The sequence below is a fragment of the Aquarana catesbeiana genome, linkage group LG07 (assembly GCF_042186555.1).
Source record: "Aquarana catesbeiana isolate 2022-GZ linkage group LG07, ASM4218655v1, whole genome shotgun sequence".
In the NCBI taxonomy this organism is placed as follows: Eukaryota; Metazoa; Chordata; class Amphibia; order Anura; family Ranidae; genus Aquarana; species Aquarana catesbeiana.
In genome coordinates this window covers 184,172,770-184,197,365 of record NC_133330.1, presented here as the reverse complement: position 1 = coordinate 184,197,365, position 24,596 = coordinate 184,172,770, and the positions used below count along the sequence as shown (strand labels likewise).

The 24,596-nt window shown below is 40.7% G+C and overlaps 1 protein-coding gene across 1 annotated transcript in view; it reads right to left on the bottom strand.

Annotated features, from left to right (window-relative positions):
• LOC141103378 (beta-1,3-galactosyltransferase 2-like) overlaps nt 1-24,006 on the bottom strand; it is a 133,748-nt gene extending 109,742 nt beyond the window's left edge. The window contains exon 1 of the mRNA XM_073592888.1: nt 23,784-24,006. The gene's annotated coding sequence lies outside the window, so the exon portion shown is untranslated. The remainder of the gene's footprint in view (nt 1-23,783) is intronic.
• Nucleotides 24,007-24,596: the final 590 nt, after the last annotated feature.

Genomic DNA, 24,596 nt, shown 5'->3' with positions numbered 1-24,596 from the left:
CGTTGTCAGTGCTTACCCAAGTATAAGTCCTTGGATTATGAGAAATCTACTATTAGGGTCTTTGTCTTTGTACACATTCTGGACTTCAGAAAGAAATGTTTAATAAATTTGGCTACCCCATAGATGCTTTAGAGGAGGAGGTGGTATAATAGCCCTGTCAATATGACTTGTCAAAATATTTAGGGTGGTTCGTATTCGAGAAGTGAGTTTCCAGGATAAGAATGGTGTCAGCTCCCATTCTCTTCTATTGATATGCCTTCTTACATTTTTAAAGAGGAGTTGAGACCCTGTACATTGTGAGAGATGACTTAAATCCCAATAATTTTATCTTAGGTTACACAGATAATAAGATAAAAAGTGCTTAGGAATAAGTAGGAAACTCACTTCATCTGTTATTATGTGAGTCTGTGTAAGAAAAGACCTCAGTAGCCCAAAGCCAGTGGAGGAGCTATGTAGAGAGTAAACAATGAAACATACAAAAAAGACACACATCTCCTATTACAATAATTATAGTACCATCTATTAGTAGGAAACCATCTGTTGGTATGTCATATAAGAAAACATCAAACTTAAACATAAAAAACAAGAAATAAATATTAATGCAGTCAGAGTAGTGTCTTCAATCTGACCAAGCAATGTGAATGTTAGGACTATACAGTCCTTTACTCTGCAGCAGAGCTTAGCCAAAACTGATCTGTAGGCACATATACTGTATGCCATATATGGAGTATGGAGACTCAAAAGACTTAAAAACTCAAGATATATTGGTAAGATATTGGTAAGACTGAAAGCAGAGGTGGTCAAATTGTGAAACGTAAGCCTTTGAAAGAATATGGTGGTGAATATTATATGCATGTAGTATTTGTTTCCAAAGTGGTGTCATCAAGCAATAAAAGTGCATATAGAACAAAAACTTAGGGAGAGTTTATGTGACAGATGAAAGAGGATCTCACATAAAGCTTTAATTATAATGGATGTGATAGAAGAAATGCAAGGCTAGAACCTGGAGTCAGGCTGCTGAATCACAATAGTCCTATCTCATTCTTCTATGGTCTTTACGAGACGATGGAGTGGCCCATACACAGTAGGAGATGGTCTCGAGTGTAAAAGGCAGCCATAGCAGTGCTTGTCTAAAAGGCCCAGAGTCGGGGGCGTGGCCAGGCAGCAGATGTAGCTGGATGCATTCTCAGATCTCTCCGCTGAAAATCCGCTCATCTATCCTGAGAAAGTGCTCTAAACCGCTCCATACACAGTCCACTGGTGGTCAGAAGGTCCCTTGGACCTGAGGGTAACGCTGAATAGTTACTATGAATCCGATGTCAACCGCAAAACGGCAGAATCCATCCCGGTCCTCAGGCCTTAAGGGCCAAAATGGCGCCCTCAGACAGCGCTCTGCTAAGGTAATACACAGAGAGGCAGCTGAAAAGCTGTTCTCCATGCCGCTCTCCACGGACCCTGCAGCCTCTTCCAGCATCCCAGAGGACTCGTCAGGAGGTGTATCAGAAACTGACGATACAGTACCACTGGATGACACTAACGGCACATATTTGCATGGAACGCATGGAGTACTCCAGGGGATGTCCCTACTAGGCCCCAGGCCCCAACCAGCCCCAACATAGAAGGTGAACCCACGCTGCGGGACATTTTCACGGCAGTGAATACTTGCAATGTCTTTATGGCTCTCACTACCGAAATTAAAGGGGTTAAAACGGAGATCACTTTTTTGGGCCAAGACACCCAAAAGCTAAGAGAAAGAACCTCTGCACTAGAGGGGAGAGTGAGCTCCATAGAAGATGACATGGCGCCCATGCAGAGAGACCTCACATATAACAATCACTTGCTTTCACAACATACTTCCCGCTTAGAAGATTTAGAGAATAGGATGAGGAGAAATAATGTGAGAGCTATAGGAATGCCTGAACGAATGGAAGGAAAAAACCTTGTGGAGTTCATTGAAAAGTGGCCGATTACTGCCTTTGGTAGGGAAGTGTTTTCCCCAATGTTCTCTGTAGAACGTGCACACTGGGTCCTGGCTAGGCCTCCACAATCGGGAGCCCCCCCCCCCCCCATGGCCTTTGATATTTAAGCTCCTCAATTATAAGGACAGAGATGTGATTCTGAGCAATGCTAGGACGAAACCAGATGCCCTAAAAATTGATAATGCTAAAATATCACTCTTTCCATATTTCTCCGGTAATCTACAGAAACAGCAAGCTAAATTCACAGATGTTAAACGTCGCCTCAGAGACCTTGATCTTAAATATGCTATGCTGTACCCGGCCCGTATACGAGTTGAGGTGCTGGGATCAGTACAATTCTTTGACACCCCATCTGCAGCTGCACAATGGCTGGATTGAGAGAAGCAAACAATCCGTGAAGCTCGCAACAGGCGCCCTGCACCACCATAAAGGATATCACTCCAAATTCAACTACAGAAACTCATCACGTTTTCATTCTTTCTACTTACATTGTGCCAAGGTGGAGGTAACTAACTATTTGTTTTCTAAAGTTCTGTCCATAAACACAGCTTCAGTTCTAGCTGTTGAGAAGTTTTAAGACACTGAAGTGCGCTTCCACTGTTGCCCCCGAGATGGTCTGGCACAGACCTCTGCTTGACTCATGGCAAGATTGCAAGGCCCTGTTGGCCAGTTACTTTTTGTTTTTGCTCTTTTGCTTTTTATTTCTTGAATTTTTCACCATGGCCTCTTTATTATTTTGTCCGTTCGTTGTGGCTCCTACCTTCCTCAACTCTGCTACGCCTCTGGAGCTACAGATCTCACATTTGCTGAAATTGAAGACTCCCCCAATATTTTTACTCTGGCAAAAATTCCAGTATAAAAGTTATCAGGTGGTATTGTTATCTGCTCTTACAATATCTTCAGGGTGTATCCCTCCTACTCTTGTCATGTTATTGCAATGTCTAAGATAACTAGAATATTGTCCTGGAATGTTCGGGGCTTAAATAATACAGTCAAACGTTTGGCCGTGTTGCGCACGATCCAGCGTCTGGATGCTGATGTGATATGCCTGCAGGAGACTCATCTCCCCTCAACATCCACTCCCTCATTTGTGCAAAGACAGTTTTGTCATCAATACCATGCTACATATTCTGTGTATTCAAGGGGAGTGAGCCTCGGTTCACATAAGAGGCGGCACGACTTGCAGGTCGCCTCACCGAGGCGACCTGCACACGACTGCCCGGGCGACTTGCAAAACGACTTCTGTATAGAAGTCTATGCAAGTCGCCCCAAGTCGCCCCCGAAGTCGTACAGGAACCTTTTTCTAAGTCGGAGCGACTTGCGTCGCTCCCCTTAGAATGGTTCCATAGCACAGAACGGGAGGCGACTTGTCAGGCGACTAGGTCGCCTGACAAGTCGTCCCTGTGTGAACCGAGCCTGAGTGTCTTGATAAGAAGAGGTACACAATTTTCCCTCCTAGAAGTTAAAATTGACCCAGAGGGTTTCTATTATGCTCCCTCTATGGGACAAAATGCATATTAGCAGGGTTATACATTCCTCCTCCATTCTTGGCCAGTCTCCTGACGTTATTAGCTGACTATACGTCCTGCTTCCCGGGATTGCCAATATTGGTTGTAGAGGATTTCAATAACTATATTGATTTTGAGAAAGACAAACTGGGTGCCCGTGGTGGGGACAGATCACAGAGAAAACAGAGACCTACACCATTTGCTCGCCTTCTATTGGAGATGGGCCTTACAGATTTGGAAAATGCATAACCCTGATGCTAAAGTGTACTCATACCAGTCAGCCTCGACAGGAGGCTTATCACGGAACGATCTAGGTCTGGGTAATGAATGTATGCTACCCATGATTGACTCCTCACAGTACCATGCCAGACAGACTTCAGACCACTCCCCGCTCTCGGTAGATTTACGACTGGGGGCGATTAGGGGCAACGGACTATGGAAGCTTAACTCCTTCTGGCTGTCGCTCCTTCTGGACCCTGATCCACTCCCAGGACTTCTGACATCCTTTTATAGACAAAATATAGGATCAACAGATATAGACACAGTGTGGGAGGCGGCTAAAGCTTATTTATGCGGGCAACTTATTAGAGAGATATCCCAAATAAAAACAAAAACTAAAGAATGGGAAAATCTGGTGATAGCAGAAGCACAAAAATCAGAAGCACTGTATGTAAATTACCCTACTAACAATACCAAAAGAGTGTGGTTAGCCTCCCAGTCTATGCTCAAACACTTACCATTGCAACTCACAAAAAATAAAAGTTTCTTTTTACAACAAACACTTTGAAGAAGGGGAAAATATGGGTCACATGTTAGCCTTATTAGCCAAATCACAACAACTGTCCTCACATATAGTGGCTGTGTCAGATGCACAGGGCACACCCTGTTATACTACGCAAGCCATTATGGACATTTTTAGGAATTTTTTCCAGGATGTCTATTAATCAAAAATTCACCCCTCAACTGAGGATCTTCATTTATCTTTAGACAAATATCCCATACCCTGCCTGTCAGTTTCGGACGCAAACCAGCTAAATGCCCCACTAACAGAAAAGGAGTTTCTAGAGGCACTAGCTCATGCACAAAATGGCTGAGCACCGGGGCAGACGGCTTACCATCAGAACTTTATAAGCGGTACACCACACAACTAATACCAACACTTCTGCAGGTTTATAACAGGGCATTTGAAACTGGAAAACTTCCCCCCTTCCATGAATGAAACACTTATAATAGTACTCTTGAAGTCAGGTAAAGATGCCCTGTCCCCAGATTCATATAGACCTATTTCATTACTTACATTTGATGTTAAGCTGTTGGTCAGAGTTCTGGCCAACTGATTGGCCAAATGTATTCAAACGGTGATACATAGAGATCAGTCTGGTTTCATACCGACTAGATCCACAGCCCAAAACTTACACAGACTATTTCTATATCTACCACTGCCCACAGACAACTCAGGTAATAGAGCCATCCTCTCTCTAGACGCAGCCAAAGCGTTTGACAGCATTGAATGGCCATTCTTATGGGAAGTACTGACAAGATTTGGGGTAGGACCCTCTTTTTTGAAATGGGTTCAGCTGCTATACAACACCCCATCGGCGAGAATGCGTATCAACGGAGACATATCGGAACCTTTCAGATTTTTTAGGGGCACACAACAGGGGTGTCCTTTATCACCCCTGTTGTTTGCCCTAGCCCTTGAACTGCTGGCCATACATGTCAGAGCGTTACAAAACATTATTGGCTTTTGCCGAGGCCCTAAACAAGACATCATTTCCTTGTATGCAGATGACACTCTGATTTATCTAGGGGCACCGACGGCTCTCTGAAGAATGTGATGCATTTAATCGCTGACTTTGGGGAGTTGTCGGGGTTCAGTATTAATTGGAATAATTCGGTACTTATGCCCCTAGATCCCCTACCACAACCCCTACCTAATTGTGCAAAAGACATACTTACAGTGGGCGAGTTCCGCTATCTCGGTATACACGTGACCCCAGACCCTAACCAGTATCTTACCTTGAACTTGGTTCCTCTGCTCCATAAATTCCGGGTGAAATGCTCTATGTGGGTGAAGTTAACTTTATCAGTCACCGGGAGGGCGAACTTAATTAAAATGGTATGGGCCCCACAACTTTTATATGTATTTCATAATACTCCCCTGTGGATCCCGCACAAATGGTTTCCTCAAATAGACGCCCAGTTCGGGGATTTAATATGGGGTAATAAGCCGGATCAGTCTACACACATTACAGCTAGCCAAAGATCAAGGTGGTCTAGCAGTTCCTCATGCTAGATTTTATTTTGTGGCTTCCCAGATCCAACACCCGGGTAACAGGGGAGGTGTAGATACCAGTGACCCCATCAGATTCTTACTGGTCCCTGGGTGTTCCTTACTCTCGGCCCTATCTCACTTAGAGGCAGGGCTCACACACATAACGCAAACTTTACCTATGATAATACTATTGAACACCCTGTGGAAGTACATCAGATCCATTCTGAAGATCAGGGGAGCCTGTTCGTTCACACCCATATGGAAGAATAAATATAATAAAGAACTGTATAAACTCGAAGATTTTCATCTATGGGAAATTATGGGTGTGTGGTATATCTCCCAGTTTTTCAATGGTATTATATTTAAATCTTTCAAGGACATACAAGATGATTTTGCCATACCTAGAACACTATTCTATCAGTATTTACAACTTAGGCATGCTATACAAAGTGAAAGTAGAATTTCCTCCCTTACGCCAGTGACGCATCCTCTGATGACTGACGTGCTGCTGATGGAGGACAGGAAAGGCAGGATTTCAAGATTGTTTGCCAGATTGCTACATTTAATGCACGATGCTTCTAAATTACCTTGTAGAAAGGGGTGGGAAAAAGACCTGGGTCCTATTGAAGGGGTCCTATTGACGGGGAAAAATTAGAGTTATGTCTAACTTCTGCCCCATTGGTATCAGTCTTGACGTCACATAAGCTCTCGCATTTATTCTTATTATTCTTATTATCTTATTCAGAGTCTATAGGACACCAACTAAACTGCACAGATTGGGGCTCCGTGATTCCCCAATATGCCCAAAATGCTGTAGGCATGAAGGAGATTTATTGCACATGATGTGGAAATGCCCAAAATTGTTCCGATACTGGCAATATGTTCTGTCCACTATCTCTCAGGTATTTCAATTTCCAACTCTGAATGACTCAGTTGTCTGCCTCCTTGGTGCCTTGGAGATACCCTCACTCTCACCGAATGGCCACATGGCAGTTTTGCGTCTTTTATACCTAGCACGCAAAGCGATTGCGAGGCTTTGGATAACTCCGAGGGTACCAACGGGGGAACAATGGATAGAGCTGGTAAATAATATGCTAATACTTTTTGACACTGTGGACAAAAAGGTGACTTACTGCATACATTTTGGAACTGCCCCAAACTCACACATTACTGGCAAACAGTCTTCCGGTTTCTCTATGATGTCACAAATCTAACTATAGAGGAAAAACCCTCCCTAGCTCTTCTATCCCTAGACATAGAAGAATTTCCCAATCCGACAAGGAACGTCATACTTCACATACTATTAGCGGCACGTCTTAGCATCACTAGAAAATGGAAAAACCCAGACCCTCCTTCACTTACGGATGTAGTGCACACCACACATGTACACTTTACACACGAATCGACTCTAGCACTAAGACAGAACAGCAAAACACAAATTCTCCAAATGTGGCAGCAATGGATTGACTGGGTTGGCTCTCCTGGCCTTGTTACAGCATTTAAACCCCAACCTTGAAAGAATAACCTTTGTATATCTCTTCCACAAGTTATATGTTTGTTAAAATCTGTATTTAGGGATCACCCTGAGGGAGAAAGAGGGAGCATCTCTACATGGACACAGTTTAGGGGGGTGCTTGGGTGGAGGTGTTCTCCCCCAACCTCACTTGTCCAGCATTGATTTCTCTGACCCCTACTACTACTACTAGTGTTTCTCCACGAATCTCCAGTTTCTAGTTTGATATCTACATTACTTGCCCTAATATGTTTGCCATACACTAGCGGCCTCGATGATTGGCAGTAACAGATTATTTCATATATTGTTAAATATGTTTCTGTGAAAGTACATTTATTTGTATTTCTGTCTTTGTAACACTTAAAATGTTTCAATAAAAACTTATTGAGAAAATAATAATAAATGCACATCTTTTTGCAGGTAAAAAAAATTGCATTCATTATTTTTTATATTAGGAGCCTGTAAAGCATCGCACCAGCAATCAGGAAAATGCTGATGCCATGCAGGTCTCCTGCACACTGTCAGTGTATCTGCTATCCCCTATGGGTAAACTGATACTCGCTGACAGGAAGACTCACTGAACCAACACAGTGCTCCCCGGTGCCATGGTAGTTCTTTGGAAACTACAAGCCGACAGCCGCTAGAGCTGTTGCCACTTGTAATTCATTCATACACAGAGCTCTATGTATAAATGTCGTTGCCATGTGGGCATAGCGCTACACGGCCATGCTGCTTTCAAAAACTGACAGTTGGTACGTGGAACTTCTCCCCATACTGCTGCCATGGGTAAGGGGCACAGGGTGGCCGCTGCAGCACTTGGAACATGTTACATGTTCCATCCTAAAATCAGGTGGAACATGTAACATGTTCCCAAAGGTGAACTTATCCTTTATATTACTAACCCATTTCTCTTATCAAGGTCTTCTACTTGGGTTTGAATTTGAATAAAGTTTTCTGTCAAAATCTCATGTTCTTTTCTGAGATCGTTATATACTAGGCTTAATTTTTTATGTTTAATATCGAGCTTGCTATCAAGCATGGTCAGATCCAGCAATAGTGTATGGGTAGACTTATGCAGCTCTGTTTGAAAATTAATCTTCAAGCTTTTCATTTATCTGTGATTCGTCAGTTTTTCTGCACATTGTTCCAGAAATCCTGGCCATTGCCTTTAGAGCAGGATTTGCTATTGAACATAATGTTGTTTTTGGATAGCAAAAGCTTTTCATTAACATACTTCTCATGCACATTAAATTGGTGCATCTCTTTATGACCAAACTGTGGCATGCACTTTGACCAAACTGTGGTAAGAGTTATCTGAACACCCCACTATAGACTTTTAGGGTTCTTGGAGAAATCTTTTAGCATACAATGGGCACCTTCTTGATTGAATTTGCTTGGCTGGCCAATCCTTTACAAATTAGCAGTTGTCTGAAATCTACTATTGTGGATGTATTTGCTTACAGAGGAATCATTGATTTCAAAATATTTTGCAATATTTTTAATGCCTTTCCAGACTCATAGGCATCCACAAATTTCTTTCTGAGTGCCTTAGAGAGCTCTGATAATCTTAGCAAGGTGACAGCACACATGGCAGTAGCAAAGAGAACGCCATACCCTAGGCTTCTAGTGTGATTTAAACACAGGTTAAAGCCAGGCTCAATCTGTATACTACCTAAGGAGACTCTAATCATTGGCACCTAATCTGGAACACTGGTTTCTTATTTCATGCATGTTGTTCATTTTGGTCATGCACATTTTATGTGTCATTTGTTTAAATCACCTTATTCTGTAGCCATTATTTGAATAAAGATCTATAGTTTGTCTGTTCAAAATATATTGAAAACGTCAGTAATTGTCATGGGGTATACTCTCTTTTTCACATGACTATAGATTAAGAATGCTCCAAGTTAATTTACTTACAATAAAGGCCCAAAAACATTAGTCTCTACTGGTACTTTTCTCTGGTTGTTCAGAAATACATTATACATGGCAATATGGGAATGAGGGTGAGGAACTGATCAGGATATCACCAAGTACACTGGTACACTGGTTCTCAAATATTTGCCTAGATCCTGATCAGGATATCCGCAAGTACACTGGTTCTCAAATATTTGTTTAGGCATCAATCTATTCTAGATCTCTCCTACAAATCCACATACTATGCTGACTGGACTGCTGCAGAGCACTGGATCATTGGCAATAAATGGAGGAACAGAATGCTACTCCATGAAAAGGGACTTTACAGGTACAAATTGTGTCAGGTTAAAAAAAAAATTATATTTTTTCACGTTCATTAAAATTACATAATTGATAGTTAAAAAAAACCTTGTGCTGGAAGAATATACAAATATCGCCCTTAAAGAACTGGAACTATACACCTATTCATTATATTAATTAAATAGTTCAATCTGTCTTGCTAGGAAATCAAGGCTTAACTAAGAATTGTTTGTATAGTCTTGTGCAGCCCACTACTCGTTGGGTCCCCTGTTATGGTGGATTTTGATTATATCTTCTGTTTGTCCCTTTAGTAAAATATCTTTATAATACAGGTATGCGCACTAAGAAACAAGACCACTAAAGTGTTCATGCTATTCAGGCAGGAATTAATTATTTCAATGGGCTGTATCGGTAAAATCATCTAAAAGAATAGTTGCCTTAGGATTTAATTTCATCCTATCAAATTAAAGCTTTCATCCTCTAATCACTATTTTCCACATTTGAATATAATTGCTCACTGTGTGTTTACACTGTTCTAACAAACATATTATTTATAAGGGCTTGAAAATTGATACTTGTTTGTCTTTCTTTCGAAGAGACTCCAAGAATCTTTTTCTAACACGCACACATAGAGTGTTAAAAGTCTTTGTTGGGTTACTGCTGTTATTTAATCCTTAATTTTGCAACCTTCTTCCACAGTCAGGCATTTGTTGCACTAGAATTCATTTCACAAACACAGAGTGTACTCTTTCACATTCATTACTGAAAATGTTTATTTGATACCTCACAGTTATTCTAGGTTTCAAAAGATTTTCTATATACAATACTTTTTTGTGGTGCCATGTCAGTTATGTATTTTAGTTCTTGAACATGATGCAAGGTGTATAAGTAATATTGGGAAGGCTGTTATAATAGTCCTGTTTTAAAACTCATTAGACAGTTTCATAATGACCAAGCTATTTTTTTTTTATTTAAAGTGTTACAGATTTCATCATGTTAACATTATTACAACAAAAGGAGTACATTATCCCAGGAATATGACTGTAGCTGAGTATACACTTTTTCTGTATTTTGTATACTAAATTTCATATCTAGTTTACATTATGCTGTATGTCTCAATAATTATATTTTTATCATGTCTATATTCTTTAGGTTATTTTGTTACACCAGTGACTTGTATGTGTAATTGATGCCAAGGGTGTATCTGTTATTGAAACCATGTGAACCATTGTCCACGTAGCTATGACTACAGGTACAAAGGCAAAATATGTCTTGGTTCCTGTATTTTATACATCTTAAAATGGATGTACAATGAATCATCTATCAAGTAAGACCAGACCCACTTAGTTATATATCCACCTTTCAGTTTTTAATTAAGCAATTGCAATATGTTTACATTTTACTTTAGCCATATCATTATATTATATTCACAAAATTACAATTATTAAAAGTTTAAGACAATAGTCTGAGATCCAGGCTTAATCCCAATATGATTAAAAAAAAACAAAAGAAATACATTCCTAAGTATCATCTTATTTCATAAATCCTTTATCAGTGTTGTGGAATAGGATATAAAATATAAGATGTAGTGAAAGGGTATAAACATGTAGTATTGCAGGGTACCTTTGTGTGTCATTTTGAACACCCTGGTTTCCTGGTCAGTCAGCAAAGAACCAAGGCAATGACTCACATCGAAAAGAGTGCGATACAAACATTGGATTGCAAGCTGCACAGAGACTGATGTACATGTGTTCTTCATAAACATGGTGGTGATCAGTGTTCTTCAGAAAATTATGATGGAGATGGATTAATAAGTGAGAGATACAGTAAATACCTCCGTTGTATGAAATCTACAAATCATTTGAACAGAAGGCTTTGAAATGTATTGCAAACATAGTTTGTGAATGTTTAACCACCCAATGCTTACCTATTCACTGCATGTGTCAAGTGTTCTCGCTGTTTTTCACCAAAAGCAATTATAGTGTATGTTCAATGAGCACATTTAGTTTATCTTTGTTTGTTTCATACTTTCTCTTCCATATTTTTATTATTGAACTAAATGAAGATATAGGGGGTTATTTACGAAAGGCAAATTCACTTTGCACTGCAAGTGCACTTGAAAGTGCACTTGGAAGTGCAGTCGCTCTAAATCTGAGGGGTAGATCTGAAATTAGGGGAAGCTCTGCTGATTTTATCATCCAATCACGTGCAAGCTAAAATACTGTTTTTTATTTTTCTTGCATGTCCCCCTCGGATCTACAGCGACTGCACTTGCGACTAGTGCAAAGTGGATTTGCCTTTAGTAAATAACCCCCATAGACTTGCATTGTAAGGCCTCATGCACACTGGATGTTATAAAAAAGCCAGTAGTGTTGGCTGTAGAAAGCTGTAGCTGTTTTTCAGCATTTTTTAGCATTTTTAAGCTGTTGTGTTTAACTTTTTTTTAGCAAAACTATACTCCCACAATAGCTTATGGCTCATGATAAACTGCGAAAAGCAGATTTTTTTAGCGTCTTTCAGCGTTTTTAAACTTTTATCAGAGTTAGAGTGTTTTTACAACTGAAAAACTCCTCTGAAAGCCCACTAGTCCTGGGTTTTTTCTAGCCAGGAAACGCCTCTGCCAAAAGATGATAAAAGCCTTTGTGTGGATGAACACATTAGATTACATGCTGGGGAGTTTACTGGCTGCAGAAAAAAATGACTGAAGCCAAAAACAACAGCTGTAAAAACTTCTAGTGGTCATGAGGCATGTGCAAGAGTCTAGTACTACAAAGCAAAGCTAAAATACAGTATGTACTGAGCAATTATGGCTGCCTCATGTACATAAATAATTACACATGGAAACAATATATTTTTTTATATGTTCACACACTAATGAAATATTCAAGCCAATTTATTTTACTATTGTAAAAGAATACATTTAAACATACATTCCCCTTAAAGCGTTTGTTAACCCCCCCCCAAAAAAAAATCAAGATCCTGTTCCTATAAAGCTTGTTATACAGCACAATGCTTGTGCTGTGTAATTTGGCCCCCTGTATCACCTGTAATACCTGGCTGATCCTGCCAGTTTCTACCCTCCCCCCTGTACGCTGACCATGATATATCAGGGCTGCTGAGCCCTGTCTCCTTTGTCCTCTCCTCTGTCCTCTCCCCCCTCCTTCCCCCTCCCCTCTCTGTCTGTCTGCTCCGTCTCCATGCAGTGTATACACAGATTGAGATTTGTCCAGTTCAGCAGGGACTGGCTACATTTCAATCTATGTGTAGCTCTCCCTGTAAGACAGAAGCTGATCATTAGACTGCTGGAAACCTTGTTCAATCAGCAGCTTGCAGCAAATCGGCTGCAGCACTAATCAGTGTATTCTGATGGTGGAGAGCCCTGCTGTCAGAATACAGTGTCCCTGCAAGGGGTATTCCTGTATCCACATTGCTTGTGTAGATGAAGAACCTGTCAGGTAGCAATCTTTACCAAAAAACCTGTGCACATGTACCAACCTGTAAGGCGATTGCTTAGTGTGCTAGTGTGCATCACATGCTAGAACATTAAGAAATACTTGCCTTAGAACAAAGCACTCTAACAGGGCTTACCTCCTCCCATGACTTTCCTTCTGGGTTTGCAGGCTCCAGCTGTGAGTGGCTGGAGCCAAGGTGATGTCACTCCTGCGCATGCAGAGAGCATTTGAGAGGTGGTGAGGAGACGTTGTATCGGCTCCACACAACCTGCTTTAACCCCTTGAACTCCACACTGCACGCAGTTGTGGACCGTAGGGATGAGCCGAACACCTGAAGGGCCTGGTATGGAATTTAGGGGGACCCCCACGCATTTTTTTACTTTGGTTCGAGGTTCCCCTGTTTTTATCAATGAACCTTTATGTGTATTGTTGGACCGACAATTCATTATAGCCGCTAGTAGTTTTAAATTACTTTTTTTGCTTTGAAATGTCATTTTGCTGTCAGACTGTTCTAAACACAGGAAACATGCGCCCCTTTACAGGCATACTATAGACACCCCCCAGGTACGAAATTTAAAGGAATATTACACTTTTATTGTTTCACTTTAAGCATTATTAAAATCACTGCTCCTGAAAAAACAACCATTTTTAAAACTTCTTTTTGTATTGATACATGTCTCCTGGGGCAGGACCCAGGTCCCCAAACACTTTTTATGACAATACCATGCATAGAAGCCTTTAAAATTAGCACTTTTGATTTCTCCCATAGACTTTTAAAGAAACAGAAAAAGTCTGAGAGCTGCTCCCTAACATGAGACACCTCCATCCCTATATTGCGCAAACATACAAAAATTCGCCCGTGGGACTTTAAATGAAGTGTCCATGGTGATCACAGAAAAATAACAAGAGTATAGAGATGACAAAATTTATTGTAATAAATAACATCGAGGTACAAGTCATGAACATCGGTGACACATGCATAAAGAGCAGCAGCATGATAAATTGGTCCTAAAAACATAGCCATCATGACATAACATCAAAATATAAAAAGTATAAACAGTACAGATATACATGCTACATCTCTAACCCGACGCGTTTCGCGAGCTCTCCTCGCATCATCAGGGGCTGATGTGTATATCTGATGTCTGTAATAAACAGATAAAGAGTATATTGGAGTATAGGTTATGGTAGGACAACAACATGAAGCCAGAGTAAGTAATCCAATACCCACTTGTCAGGCGTGGAACCCCGAGGGGGTGGCCCCCAGGTGGGGGGCAGCGGGGATACATCTCCCCCGGGAGCTGAGGGGGAGGAGACCACGAAATGGACGTCCAGGATCAGGCAAAGGGCTGGCACGGCAGTTGAAAAGAAGAGGGGGATGAACCCGACTGTCACCCAAGATGGTTGCAAAGTGTATTCACTATAATGAAATAAATAGCAAAATGTATATATATCTAAGGTAATGGCGATAACCATATATAAGGAAATTGGCAATAGTATACTGGAATATGAAGAATACAGGGTGTTCAGCAGAGCAAGAGGAAACAGAAAAACGAAAAGCGAAGGCAGAGAAGTGGTGAGAAATTGGTGAACCCAAGTATTACCCATGGGCCTAGCAGGGCTACTCCATGTCAAAGCATATATAAGTGTGTATAAAAATATTGGGATGGTGAATGACACAATCTCCCAAGTAACCCATGAGTCCTAAATGACATGAAATACCATAATGAGATGCATAAATATATGTATTGTATGACTAAAGTTGTTAATGTCGCCCTGTAGTGGGAATGTAGTATGGTAAACTGGGGTACAGAAAATGCAGGAGTGTCCTACACGGCATGGGGAAATGTGATGTGGGAAGAAAGTGCATGTGAGGGAAAAAAGTGAAGGAATGGGAAAAGGGAAAGGGGAAAGGAGGAGAGAAAGGAAAGAGAGAAAAGAAAGCAAGGAGAAGAAAGGACAGCCAAGAGAGAGGACAAGGAAAAATGCATAGAAGAGAGAAAGAAAAAACATGCAGACGGCCAGAAGAGATTACAGATAAACGGAAGTAAAAATCAATGGCAGAGTGTGGCTACGGGGTGTACCTGTAAAAAGTGAGGGGTACACTGGTGAAGTAACATGTAGCGATCTGTGTGTAAGGGTGGTGCTTACCAGTGTGCTCTCTTGTGAAAATGTGGAGGACGCCAGATAGAAGCAAAAGAGACTGACCATGCCAAAACCCCCACCTTAAATATCCGGACGTCCATCGTAATCTCCGCCCCCAGCGTCATAAGACATCGGTGAGGGGGACCGCCCAGCCACGTCCGCCAGAGAGCGGCGGAACGCCGCAGAGGTCCCCGCCCAACGTCCAGCTGTTACTGTGCTCGGGAGGTGGGGACACCGCCGTATGCGGAAATCTCCCACAGGAGCACAAGGCATGACGCCGATGCACTGGTGGCTCCGCCCCCTCTGGAGTGGGGAGGCGGAGACAGCAGGGGAACACGGAGGCAACCCCATTTGTGCATCGCAGCTCCCGGGGGAAACGAGCCGCTACCCCCAGAAGGGAGCCACACACATGGAGCCAGGCCTGCAAGTGGGAAAGGAGAGGTCACCTAAAGGAAGCCATATCCAGATGTAAATGAATAGTCAAAACAATGTATGTATTTATTTGAACTGGATCTAGGAGCAGCGACAGACTCAGGGCATTTAGGTGTCTACCACCTGGATTGAACAGAAACAGAAAAAGTCTGAGAGCTGCTCCCTAACATGAGACACCTCCATCCCTATATTGCGCAAACATACAAAAATTCGCCCGTGGGACTTTAAATGAAGTGTCCATGGTGATCACAGAAAAATAACAAGAGTATAGAGATGACAAAATTTATTGTAATAAATAACATCCAGTACAAGTCATGAACATCGGTGACACATGCATAAAGAGCAGCAGCATGATAAATTGGTCCTAAAAACATAGCCATCATGACATAACATCAAAATATAAAAAGTATAAACAGTACAGATATACATGCTACATCTCTAACCCGACGCGTTTCGCGAGCTCTCCTCGCATCATCAGGGGCTGATGTGTATATCTGATGTCTGTAATAAACAGATAAAGAGTATATTGGAGTATAGGTTATGGTAGGACAACAACATGAAGCCAGACTGAAGAAGACTTTTAAAGGGTGTTCCGCGGCTCCCCAAATTGTTTGCTGTTCGGCAAACTGGCGAACAGCCGATGTTCAAGTTGAACACGAGTTTGACTCGAACTCGAAGCTCATCCCTAGTGTACCACTTGCAGGGTGCCGCCTTTCACTTGAATGGGTCACGGTCAGTGGGCGCTACACCTGCTGAAAGCAACAGGGGGTATATTTGCAGCTGCGGCATGTGAACATGCCCAGCTGCTGCCTCTAAAGCTAAAAGATGGTAGTGGTTGAGGGGCAGTAAAAGCACAGCACAACAGCAGGATTTTACTGCACCTCAACTGCTAGTGTGAACAATATCTTTTTTTTTACATTGATAAGTGTTTTATTAATTTAAACATGTTTTAATACATTTTAAAATGTTTGTTTACATTTATTTCTAAAAGTGAGTGTGTGTGTATATGTATGTATATATATATATATATATATATATATATATATATTACACACTGAGCAAAATTTTGAAACGCAACACTTTTGTGTTTGCCCCTATTTACCATAAGCTGCATGCAAAGATCTAAGACTTTTTCTGTGTACACAAAATGCCTATTTCTCTCAAATCTCTCAAATCTGTTGACAAATCTGTCTAAATCTGTGTTAGTGAGCACTTCTCCTTTGCCTAGATAATCCATCCCCCTTTACAGGTGTGGCATATCAAGATGATGATTAGACAGCATGATTATTGCACAGGTGTGCCTTAGGCTTGCCACAGTAAAAGGCCACTCTAAAATGTAGTTTTACTGTATTGGGAGGGTCTAGGGGGTCTGAAAACAAGTCAGTATCTGGTGGGACCACCATTTGCCTCACGCAGTGCAGCACATTTCCTTCGCATAGAGTTGATCAGGTTGTTGATTGTGGTCTGTGGTATGTTGGTTCATTCCTCTTCAATGGTTGTGCAAAGTTGCTGGATATTGGCAGGAACTGGAACACGTTGTCATATATACTGATCCAGAGCATCCCAAACATGCTCAATGGGTGACATGTATGGTGAGTATGCTGGCCATGCAAGAACTGGGATGTTTTCAGCTTCCAGGAATTGTGTACAGATTCTTGCAACATGGGACCGTGCATTATCATGCTGCAACATGAGGAGATGGTCGTGGATGAATGGCACAACAATGGGCCTCAGGATCTCGTCATGGTATCTCTGCGCATTCAAATTGCCATCAATAAAATGCACCTATGTTTATTGTCCATAGCATATGCCTGCCCATACCATAACCCCACTGCCACCATGGGCCACTCGATCCACAACATTGACATCAGCAAACCGCTTACCCACATGACGCCATACACGCTGTCTGCCATCTGCTCCATACAGTGAAAACCGGGATCCAAACGCCATTGAATGTGAGCATTTGTCCACTCAAGTCGGTTATGACGACAAACTGCAGTCAGGTCGAGACCCCAATGAGGATGATGAGCATTCAGATGAGCTTCCCTGAGATGGTTTCTGACAGTTTGTGCAGAAATTCCTTGATCATGCGAACCGATTGTTGCAGCAGCTGTCCGGGTGGCTGGTCTCAGACAATCTTGGAGGTGAAGATGCTGGATGTGGTCCTGGATTGGTGTGGTTACACGTAGTCTGCGGTTGTGAGGCCAGTTGGATGTACTGTAAAGTTCACAGAAATGCCTTTGGAAATGGCTTATGGTAGAGAAATGAACATTCAATTCAAGGGCAACAGCTCTAATGGACATTCCTGCAGTCAGCATGCCAATTGCACGCTCCCTCAAAACTTGCAACATCTGTGGCATTGTGCTGTGTGATAAAACTGCACATTTTAGAGTAGCCTTTTATTGTGGCCAGCCTAAGGCACACTTGTGCAATGATCATGCTGTATAATCAGCATCTTGATATGCCACACCTGTGAGGTGGATGGATTATCTCAGCAAAGGAGAAGTGCTCACTAACACAGATTTAGACAGATTTGTGAAAAATATTAGAGTGAAATAGGCCTTTTGTCTACATAGAAAAAGTTGTAGATCTTTGCGTTCAGCTCATGATAAATAGGATAATAGGATAAAAAGTGTTGTGTTTATAATTTTGCTCAGTGTACATATACACATACATGTGTGTTTGAGCTTTGGGGTGCACACCCTAATGTAATAAGCTGCACATGCCTATGCATATAGCTCTTCCAATATCTTCACCACACATTGTACACCCTTTGGAATTTCATGTGGCTTGAGTGGGGAGGATCAAAAATGTGCATCTCTCTCAAAATAACAGTCCAGTGCTTTTAGGTTTTGGACTTTTCTGCTTTTCTGCATCCCAGGAAAAATGTTAGGATTTTTTGGGAGAATTTTGAGCTACTCGCTTCCCCATAAACTTTTAAAGGGAATTATTAACCTTGTTTGTGCACTGTTGCGCAGTCATGTTGGAATAGGAAGGGGCCATCCCCAAACTGTTCCCACAAAGTTGGGAGCATGAAATTGTTCAAAATGTCTTGGTATGCTGACGCCTTAAGGGCTCCCTTCACTGGAACTAAGGAGCCAAGCCCAACCCCTGAAAAACAACCCCACATCATAATCCCCTCCATCAAATGATTTGGACCAGTGGCCAAAGCAAGGGCCATAAAGACATGGATGAGTGAGTTTGGAGTGGAGGAACTTGACTGACCTACACAGAGTCCTGAAATCAACTCAATAGAACACCTTGGGATAAATTAGAGCGAAGATTGTGAGCCAGGCCTTCTCATACACATCAGTGCCTGACCTCATAAATGTGCTTCTGGAAGAATGGTCAAACGTTCCCATAGACACACTCCTAAACCCTGTGGACAGCCTTCCCAGAAGAGTTGAAGCTGTTAAAGCTGTAGAAGGGTGGGCCAACTCAATATTGAACCCTACTGACTAAGACTGGGATGCCTTTAAAGTTCATGTGTGTGTAAAGGCAAGTGTCCCAATACTTTTGGTAATATAGTGTATATCAATACCATGAATAAACTTTTTATTGAAATAAAACTCATATTCATATTCATTCTCCAAATTGCTTAAAAAAGACTTAAAAATAAACTAAATGCCCCATCATTTGCCAAAACCCCATTAAGAGTTAGCTTTAAAAAAATTCAATGTCTCCATGTAGCCACCATATGGCCTTTAGCAACAAAATAAATTAATCATAATATTTTTTTATTATTGGAACATACATCAATTTTTTAAATTTCCTATGCTCCAAATATCATTATTCAATATCACTTATAGGAAGAATGTTAAAAGCACTTGTTTTTACACATTTAGGAAACAAGGGTGAGAAGTGGATTAATATTTTTAACCACTTCAATACCTGGCACTTTCCCCCCTTCCTGCCCAAGCCAATTTTCAGCTTTCAGCGCTGTCGCTTTTTAAATGACCATTGTGCAGTCATGCTACACTGTACTCAAACAAATTTTGTATCATTTTGTTCCCACAAATAGAGCTTTATTTAGGTGGTATTGATCACCTCTGGGGTTTTTAATTTTTGCTAAACAAATAAAAAAAAACATAAATTTTGAAAAAAATGTTTTTTTTTGTTCCTGTTATAAAATGTTGTAAATAAATACGTTTTCTCCTTTGATGGGCACCGATAAGGCTACACTGACGGGCACTAATAGGGCAGCACGAGTGGACACCAATGAGGTGGCACTGATGGGGTGGCACTGATGGGCACTGATGATGGGCAGGGTTGTCTTTAAGGCAGGGCAAAAGGGGCAGCTGCCCTGGGCCCTGTAATTGTTGTGGGGCCCAAAGCAGCTACCTCATACTTGACAACTATCCTGGGTTTAAATTCCCTTGTCCCTTGAAGTTGTAGTCCCGTGCTGTGTCCTGATATCTCAGTGTGAAGTGCTGCTACTTCACACTGAGCTAGGTACAGATGACTGACCTGTAGACCATATGTTTACATGTAAATAACCGGTATCGATATGTAAATAGTGGCTGCATTCATATGTAAATAGCTGCGGACCAGCAGCAATCATATGTAAATTGAGGTGGCATTCATATGTATATCATGCCCCTCTGAGGTTATATCCACCATCACTTATACTGAATGCTGCCCACTAGGGAGATAAAGGGGCATGCTTCAAAGTCTTGCCTGCAACTGTGGTCATTCAGCCTACCATCAGCCTGTTCTGCAAAGGTAAGCAAATTGGTGGGGGAGGGAGGGTAGTGTGGTGTGTGCAGAGGTCGGCAGAGAAGGAATTACAGTTTGGGGTGCACATGTGAGCAAGGAGGGGATGCATAGAGGTAAGGAAGGTGGGTGCAAAGATGCGAAGAGGAGGCAGGTAGAGTTGAAGGGGTTGAGGTTTGGGGTGCAGAGGTTGAAAGGGGTTTCAGGATGCAAACGTGTACTGACAGGGTGGATAAAGACATAGGTCACATGTAGGGCAGCCCATTTATTTCAATGGGCTGCTCTATGCACTAGAAAGTCCCTAATGCTTTTTCAAAATCACAATCAGTTGCACAGCCCATGTCAGCAGATGCGTGAGGGTGTCATTAACAATTAATGGCACTGCTGTGTATCTGCTAAAGAGCAGCACGTTTCTGTGGTGTCAGGAAATCAATTTTGCATGCGTTCCTGACACACACAAATGTGACCGCAGGCTAAATGTCAGTAACATCGGTGGTCAGTGTAAATCTTCTCATTACATTGTGGCTTGGTGTAGAATCCTTTCATTCACACTAGTGACCAATGTGAAGGTCCCCCTTACATAAGTGGTCAGTGTAAATCCCTCCTTACATTGGTGGTTACTGTGAATGCTCCTATTACATTAGCGGTCAGTGTAAATCCCCTTTACATTGGTGGTCATTGTAAATCTCATTACATTGGGGCTTAGTGCACAATACTTTTATTTATGCCAGTGTGAAGGTCCCCCTACTTACATTGGTTCCAGTGCTATTCATATGTGATTCGGGTGCATTGCAATTTAAGCCCATACATTTTACTTAACAAAAACACAGAGCAACCGGATCGCATGGTACATCTGTACCATGTGATCCAGTGCAAATAAATGCACTGCATTTGCAACCTTCATTTGGGGTATCATCAGCAATTGCAGCCTTTGAACGTGATGCCGGAAATGCACATAGAATGCAGGTTTCCTGTACGGCAATCTGGTGTGAACTGGCCCTTTAGGAAATTAGTAAGAGGTGTAGAGAAACCCATTACCAGCATAAGAGGATAGGTTTTAACAATTTAACTGTTTCCACAAGGACACACTCCAGAATGACAACACGTCTGTTTTAGTGTAGCAGGGACCAGAGGGTGTTGAGGTTGTAGGGTATTAATTCACCTTTTCATTTTTTGCCAAAAAGGTGAGCTAACTCTTCAAATTAAATAAATAAAAATGTGTTTTACAGTTCAGTGCATTAGTCATGCAAGAACATGTCTTATTGTAAAGAGGGGCAGATAGCTCTTCTGCTCTCTTCACAACACATTGTACACCCTTTGGAATTTCAGGGTGCTTGAGTAAGTGAGGAGCAAAAATAATAGGTGTATGGGGTAAATTCTATAAGGACACTAGGCAATACATTCACTACAAAGAAGAAACATTTTTTTTGTCTCCATAAGGGCAGCGCCATACTACTCCTGCTTTTTTACCAGGAGCAAAAATAAACCTCTCTCTTAAAATAACCATCCTGTGCTTTTAGATTTTGGTCTTTTTTGCATCTCTGCTCCCCAGAAAAAATATTTTTGAGGAGAATTTGAGATACACGCTTCCACATAAACTCCTGAATGGGGTTTGTTAGACCCCTTATGCCACATTGACACAGCCAGTTTTACCGTCAGAATAAACTCTGAAAGTTTCTCCGTCAGAACTCGATGGAATTCTGCACAAGCCGTCTTGCCTACACACGGTCACACCAAAGTCCGAACGTCCAGAACGCGGTGACATACAACATGTACGACCGTATTAGAAAAAGGAAGTGCAATAGCCAGTTACCAATAGCTTTCGTCTCGTACTTGCGTGGTTTTTGGTCTGTCGGAACAGCATACAGACAAGCGGTTTTCCTGATAGGAATTGGTTCCGTCAGAAATATTTAGAACATGTTCCATTTCTAGGTCCATCAGAATTTTCTAAAAAAAAAGTTAGATGAAGCATACACATAATCGGAATAGACAATGAAAAGCTTCCGTCGGACTTTTTCTGTCGGACATTCCGCCTGTGTGTACACGGCTTTACTCATTTACTAGGACACAATTATATGAAAGGATACCAGTACTAATATATTGTATATCAATATTATAAATAAAACTTGTATCAAAGTAACATTTTAATAGTCATGTTCATTCTCAAATTGTCTTTAAAAAGTATTTAAACAATAAGTAAATGCTTCATTTGTCAAAAACCCCACCTAGAGTTAACTATGAGAAATAAAAATGTCTCCACCTAGTTACCATATAACTTCTAGTGACAGAATGGATTAATCATAAAAAAAATAAATAAATACAGAAATAAATGCTGAAATACTCAGAATTTCCTGTGCTCCAAATTCTAGAGAGTTTTTCCAAAATTAGGGAACAAAGGTGTGCATTTATAATGGTGTAAATGATTTATAATGGTAACAATGTTTTGTTTAGTTATTTATTTATGTTATTGTCAGTTTAGTGAATGAGTAAGGGGTGCAGATAAAATTACCAGCATAAGAGGTTAGATGGTAACCCATGTAAATACCCCAACAGTGGTGCACTCCAGAATACAAGCACTGAATATTTTCAGACTGATGTTGTCAAAAGGACCCCAATATTTTTGAATCACACACACAATGCTTAAGGCCATATGGTAGAAGCAAAGGTTACTAGAACAGGAGGACTTCTGTCTGTAATTCTAATGTGTCCAGCTGCTTTCATATGGCTCACAATGACATTAAAACATGAAAATGATAAAAAAAAAAAAAAAGAAAGAAAGCAACTTTATATCAGTAAATCCAATCTTATTTCCAGGCCTTAACTCGGTGTCGTGCTGGTGAAGCTGATTTTTAATTATTTATTCCTCCCTATTAATACATTTTAAATAATTTACAAACTTAAAGCTGATCAAGAGTTCATTATGTATATTGGAAAACTACAGACTTACCTACAGAATATAATTATTTGCACAGTTAGGTATAAATAGCGTAATATATGGTTAGATTTTCTTGACTACATGCAAATAAACATCTCATATAAAATCTAGAAAAAAATATTATGAATAAAGAATGTTAACTCCTGTAGTAAAACTGTACCTCCCGTGTATATTACAATAATTACCGGTATTTTGATTACGAGTTTCTCTGCTTTTATAAGAATAGGGATATTAATTATGAGTTCACAGCTGCCACTTTTAAGCTCTATAATTTTACCTTTTTATTAATTTTCTGATAGATATCTGGACTGCATTGTCTATTTTTTAAGTGTATTGTCCTTCTTAAAAATATGAAACATATCCCTCCTAATGTCCCTGTACAGCTGGTAGTCAGTATGATACATTCAGTGTGACCTCCTACAATTGCTTATCTATAAGGGTAGGTCAAAGTATTGCAGAAATACAGAGCAAAGACATATCAAGTTAAACTTTTGTGTAAAAATGTAACAACACTTGTTATATACATGAAAAATAATTTGATTTCTCAGTAGATCAGACATTATAATCAAATATATTCTTAACCAGAGTACCAAAAAGTATAGCATTTGTCCTACCTGTATCTTCTGTAAGTATTTTCTTTGAGGAGTCTTAGGAGTGTCTGGTCACCTTCTCTTAAAACTTCATGTGAATAGCATCACACGAAGGTTACATGTCCTAATAATGCACCTGTTAACCACACCTTTCCTGCATTGTGCTGTGACACTGGAGGAACATTTCAAAACACTTACTGTTACTTCACAAAAGTATATTGTAGTCTCGTAATAGGATGGAAAAGTATCATTTTGAAAGCTTATACAGTACTTCTCTTTTTCAGTGTGACATTTACATATCTCAATCTTACATATTTTTAGAACACCGGGCAGAGCGGAAAACTTCATATTTGAGTCATGTAACACATTTTGCTACTTTACAGGTTTGCATGTGTCTTTGTTATGTTTTATATGGGTGTACATGTTAATTATCTTTTTAAAAAAGTAGTTTAAAAAGTACATAATTAATAATTATTTATATAGGCATATTTGATACTTCAAGCTAAACTCCATCAATCAGCTAAAATACATATGCAACAAAGTGTGTTACTCTCAGAAGGATTTGTAATATTATGCTGCCAGTTTTGTGATCTAAGCACAGCCAAACATGCAACCTCCAATGCAGTTGCCCAAACAGCTTAATCAAGAACACACCCCCTTTCTGATGAATGGACAATGAAGGATCAGCAGACTGATGATTATTATTATTATACAGGATTTATATAGCGCTAACAGTTTGCCCAGCGCTTTACAACGTTAGGGCAGTAAAGCCAGGTACACACCACAGTTTTTCTTCATGCAATCCAAGGGGTTGCACGAAAAAAACCTGGCAGCTCC